The sequence below is a fragment of the Nannospalax galili genome, unplaced genomic scaffold, assembly GCF_000622305.1.
Source record: "Nannospalax galili isolate Female #2095 unplaced genomic scaffold, S.galili_v1.0 scaffold139, whole genome shotgun sequence".
Classification (NCBI taxonomy): domain Eukaryota; kingdom Metazoa; phylum Chordata; class Mammalia; order Rodentia; family Spalacidae; genus Nannospalax; species Nannospalax galili.
In genome coordinates, this window is record NW_008345884.1 from 5,399,321 (window position 1) to 5,405,487 (window position 6,167).

At 39.1% G+C, this 6,167-nt stretch overlaps 1 pseudogene; it reads right to left on the reverse strand.

Moving 5' to 3' along the window:
* Positions 1–2,622: 2,622 nt before the first annotated feature.
* On the reverse strand, positions 2,623–3,122 carry LOC108491289 (annotated as a pseudogene).
* Positions 3,123–6,167: the final 3,045 nt, after the last annotated feature.

A 6,167-nucleotide genomic window follows, 5' to 3' on the forward strand; every position in this document is an offset into this window, starting at 1 on the left:
TACAGAATGAGGACAGTGTTAGTGCCTGCATCATAGACTTGTTCTAAGACTAAACTGAGTTACTAAGCACTTAGAACAGTGGCAGGGCATGGTAAGCACCTTGTGTATGCTGCCTGGTTGAACCTGATTTATATCCTCATGACCAAGAACTCAAGAGAAATTTCTCCCCAAACAGAAATGATCAGCTCCAAAGTAATATCAGGTCCTCAGAACCTCAAGAAGCAAGTTGTGACAAATTGCATTTAATCTATCTTTCCATTTCACCAAGGTCAAAGTTAAAGTATCAGTCCACCAGGTTCAGTCTTAGAAGCCTGGAAACCTGACTGGTTTTCTGCTGTGTTTTATGGATTAAGCTATACAATATCTGCCCTCAAGTAAACTGTTACAAGATGGTGGGACAAACAAAGATGGAAAAGAAGTAAATAAATTTAACCCCACAAAACTGAGTCATGAATCACCAAACAAAATGGATCTTAAACCCAGAGGAAGGAGTTCCGTATTTCAGCCAATTTTCTCACTCCCCTTGCTAATACTAAGGAACCTGCACAGAAAGCTGTCACTCAGGGCACCGTCTCTAAAACTGTAATCGCACAATTGTACCAAATGACATTTCACTGATATCTTTGTAAACTACCCCTCTGCTGTCTATGGGTTGCTTCTAAGAAATAGCTTAAGAAGATAACTTATCTGTGTAGTTTTATTATACTGAAGGACTATCCGAAGCTTAAAGACAATCACAGGTATAGGTGCCATCCTACTTGAACAATTAAGCATCACAAAATTATGACAAAAATCTTTTGCATTTTCACTATTGCAGCTTAGTAATTGGCCGTCCTCCATCCTATGAAATTACTGTTCATTTGGAACCTGGAGATTTATCTCTATTTATCCTTTGAAGTATTTTGGCAGTGATTCCAACACGTAATTCAAAGCACTTAGGAAACTGACAATACCTGAATGTCAACTCAGGAAAAGGCATGCAAATCTGATGATCTGTACTTTATCATAATTATCAAATGAAATTCATTTTATATTATCAAGTTCAATGATTTCTCTCCATGTAGTAAGCTATATAATTAATGAAAGATAATTTAAATATTTCCTACCAAATATACCATTTCAATGTTATTAAACACAGTCTGTAGCCAGTCCTTCTCTTTCATCAATCTGTGAAAACTGTCCTGGACTAGGAGTCTCCTATTTTAAGTCTTTTATTAGTAGGATGAAATTCCTTTTAGTATAAAAGCTCAGCCAGATTTTATGACATAAAAGGTTTAGTATTTGCATATTGGTTCCATTTGGAAGTATCAAAGTTATGAAACATATTACATTACTCAATTACTGCCATATATATTAGGATTCATGTAAGGTGGTAAGTGCTTCTAAGTGAAAAAAAATTGTCTTCTTCTTTGGTCATAAAATTTTACAACACAAAGAAACAATGATTTGCCCAAGGAGTCTATGTGTATGTATGTGTATGATGCACAGCAAAATCTTCATTTCAAGTGACTTTTATTTGGGTAAATTTATGCGATTGAAATGAAATGTTTCATAAAATACAAAAGTACCTAAATTTATTCATTGATTTACAGACTATTTGTCCTCATCAATTAAGGCCAGTCATTATTTAGGAACTAGAGCTACTTAGGTAAAGGTCACAGCCAAATCCAAATATCGGGTAACAGAATAAAGTTAGTGGTTCAAGCTTCTTTGTGCAGTGGGCAGCAGTCAATGCAGAGAGGCATAGGTTGTCAAAGTGCTGAGAAAAAGAGACTGAGTGGCCAGCCCCAAATGTGGCACCTTTAATCTTCCTTGCCCCCATCAGCCCTCCACCCCAAAGCTCAGGGAACACTGAGGAAGAAGAAAGAATGTAAAAGCCAGAGGATAGGGAGGAGTACTACTAAATGCTGTCTTCTGGACAGGACATGGCTGTAAGACTCATAAATTATAGCAGTTATGGTTACTTGCACAAGACCTGCACATGACCAAGCCAGTCAATAGTCCAGCATAGATGGGGGAGGGGCTCTCTAGGCCCCACCCTTTGCTTGGGGGCTATTGGCAGTTGATAGTTACTGAGGAGGGAAAAATCTTTTCATGTATGTAAGGATGTGGCCACTGGTTGGCTTTCCATGCTCCAGCTGATGGTCTCACACCCAGGGACCTATGGGTAACACTAATTGGATTTAGTGGGCTCTCAGAGAAAGACAAAATACATGACATTGGGAAAGGATCATGTTGTGGACGATATGGGGGAAGTTGGAAGAGGAAATTGGGACACGGATATGATCATTCATATTTCACTGTATGCATATATGAAAGTCTCAAGAATAAAAAAAAAACTTATAATTAAAGTAGAAAGCGCTCCAAAAGAGCTGGCGTGCTATTTGGAGAACAGAAGAATGAAGGGCCATATTCAAAGAGTGGGATTCAGTCAACTAACTTTTTTGGAGGGAAAGGATATCATGTAACTTACGTTGGCTTCAAGCTCTGCAGTTGAACATGACCTTGGACTTCTGATCTTCCTGCCTCTTCTTCCAAAGTACTGGCATTAAAGACATGCACCAATGTTTCAGGCATTTTTTTTTTTGTTTTACACCTAGGGCTTTTATTTCTTCTTGTACATTAAGCCATGAACTCAGAGGGAATGGGCTCTAGAAGCTCAGGCTCCTCTCCATTAGTTCTCACAAAGTGTACGTCTCTGGGTGGGGCAGGCTGGTGCTTCAACTGAACCCAGGTTCCTTTCCCTTTGGCTTCCTTTTTTCCTGGTCATTTTCCTTCACACGCTTCAGGAAGCTGTCTCGGCTCTTAGGGTGCTTAATATGCTCAATACACACATTAATTCTCTTGGCAAGAAACTTGCCCTTATCTTGCTTGTTTACAGCAATGCCAGCAGCGTGCTAAGTGACGTTGTAGACTCTCCCAGTTTTGCTGTGGTAGCATTTATGGGGCATTCCTTTTTGAACGGTACCCATTCCCTTAATGTCTACAATATCACCCTTCTTGTAGATTCACATGTATGTGGTCAAAGGAACAACTCCATGTTTTCTAAAAGGCCTAGAGAACATGTAGCAGGTGCCTCTCTTCTTTTCCTTTGTGTTTGTCATTTTGGCGAATCACTGGAAGATGGCTGCTCCAGCGGAAAGGAACGGGCAGGGTCCTCAGACGCTTACAAGGCACTTCGTGGGCTTCCCGCTGGCCTTGCCTGAGGGGCCAGCCAAGCCCACGTGGCTTTTTGGCGCCACCCCCAGGACCCGGAGACCCTGACTCGCTCTCCTCTGGGCAATTAATATTTTTAAAGAAAAAAAACGATCTGAAAATCTTACGTTACGAATTACTGTAAGTTAATTTTTTGAAGAACAAAGATAGACAAACACCATAAAGGAGGCCAAAGAAGAAAAATAAAAGGTCAGCAAAACAATAAACACAGAGCATTGAGCACATAGCAACCCAGTACCTTCCAGCAGAGAATGAGAGACTTCTGAGAAGTAAAGCTCATGAGAGTGTTTATAAAAAGGAAAAGAATCATGAACTTGGGACTGTTTCCCCTCCTATTCCAATCAATGGTAACTTCCTTTTCACAATGACTTTAAACAATTAGGGAAACATTTAGGTTTCCAGCTAATGGACTTAATAGTGATGGCCATTTCAGGAAAAGCACTTCATTCAGTTGTAGGCATGCCAAAGGTAGAAGAGAGGGAGCTGAAGAAGCATAAACTGTTGCTGAAGGCCTGCGCAGCTGGCGTTGGGTCACCAAGAAAGAGATAGCCTTCCTCTAATACACCCTTGAAAACTTGAGACTTCTTTCATTCGGGATGAGAATGTGCTGGCCTAAGAACAACTGTTGTCTCAACAGCAGTATCAAGGAGCTCAATGCTGTGTTTACTGTGCTGATGCCAAGCATTCGTGGGTAATGAGTAAGCAGTCCTCAAGAAATGTACATGTAGTGGAGGTTCGGATACATAGAGAGCTATCTCTAAAGAAGAGCGAGCTCAGCCTTCCACAGTTACTTCTCCTGCTCAGCACCCAAGACCCTCTGAACATGCCTATTTGGTCTTCACACAGGAGCAAAGTAGGGCAGAGAAAGAACTAAGACCCTGGATTATCAGCCCTTTCCACTTGAGCACTGTCAGTAATTTGTTATTTTGGGAAACTTGCTTTTTAAAATTCACCCCCATATTTGCATATTTGACCTCTACCAATGCTTTGTCAGCGTGTGTGTATGTGTGTGTGTGTGTGTGTGTGTGTGTGTGTGTGTGTGTGTGGTATGTATTCTTGCTTTACCTAAGCATATTTCAACTCACGGCAGATATCAGCATCTCAAAATTTTCTGTGGATATTGACTTTAATATGAACTATGAAAATGATAATTAAGCTAGACATTATATAGAATAAAGATATTTGACCTTGAATTAATAATACATATTTTTGCATTATGCATTTGCTAAATTGATTTCTTGTTCTGTTTTCTTAGCATAATATTCAGACATCTTTGCTATTCATTTAATATCATTAGATTAAGCCACCTTTTATTTGATTAAACCCCCATTTTATCATGTCAGACCTTCTGTAGAGTGAAACTGAAAGTTATAAAAAGCAAGTAGTAACATATAATCCAATCTGAGGGTTTTTCTACTGCTGTAATGGAATACCTGAGGTTAACTAATATATAAAGAAAATAAATGTACTTCTTACAGTTCTAGAAACACTGTCTGCATCTAGTCAAGCCATTCTTACTGCATAACACATCAGAGTACCACATAGCAAGACAGCACATGTGGTAACTCATGTATCATCAACGTCATCTCCTCCTCCTCCTTTCTCTTCCTACTTTTCTTCTTCCTCCTCTCCCTCCTCCTCTTTTTCCTTCCTCCTCCTCTTCTTCTTCTTCATCTTATTGTTAAGCTGCCAGTTTTATAAGACTTCACCTGAGCTACCTTATCTGATCCCAATCATCCTCAAAAGGCTCTAACTTCAATTATCCTTAACATATGACTTTCAGAATTAAGTTTCAACATGAATTTGGGAAAAGACAAACTCACAGACCATGGTAGGTCCCTACCAGGACACTGTATAAATTAGAAATGGGTTTAGCTACAAATAGAAAGCTTAACTAATAGAATTAAGACACAAGGCTCTTATTTAACAAAAAAGACTAGCAGAAGCTAGCCCAGGAATGTATCAGTGACTCAGAGATGCCACCAAGGAAATGAGCTTCTTCGATTCCTCCTTGGTCATCCTTGATGTGGAGCCTATGTTTATCATCAAGGTCAAAGACAACTATCAAAGGTCTAAACATGAGTTCCTCATAGAGGAGTAGAAATTTTCCAATGTGTTACTTGTACTTGATTTTCCATAGTAGTAACACATGGTCAATATTGGACAGTTTTTAACAAGACTACCACAATTGATTTAAAATAAAATATGACTTACATCCTGTGTCAGGGAGAGTTGACATGTAAAGAAGGCAAATAACAGCCTGCCACTAGTATGCAACTCTTTCTAAAACCAGTTACGAAACTTGAAAACTACAGTCAAAGTTGACAAGGACAGATGAGCTTTGGTTCTGGCATTTTTGTGTCCTCATTAATTTATCACACCTTATCAGGTCTTCTGTTCTTCAGAAAAGCACCATGTCTCATGTCAATAGTAAGAAACAAATGCCACTGTCCATTATTCATAGCTTGAATTTGTCAAGCATGGCTGGGAAAGCAAGGAGGAAAAGTAAGGAAAGCAGCTTTACACTATGGTGAATATGATACTATGGCTTAGATCTACAGCCTGTGGCACTTTGGGGAGATGAGAGAATATTTAAGACATGGAGGCTACTGGGAGAAAATTAGGTCATTAAGGGTATATCCTTGGAGGGGATACTGGTCCCCAAGCCCCTTCTGATCTCTCTCCTTATGTCCTGGCACACATCCAGTAACTCCTCCAGCTATACTGTATGGTACAACAGGGTCAAATAATCATGTATTGAAAACTCTTTAACCATAAGCCAAAACAATCTTTTATTCCTCGTAAATTGTTAATCTCAAGTTTTTGGTCACTGTGATGGAAAATTGACAAGCTGTGTTTAAAACTAAAAAAAAAAAAAAAAAAAAAAAAAAAAAAAAAAACAAAAAAAAACAGCACAGAACTGTGGAAATGAACAGCAAGCCCCAATCTTA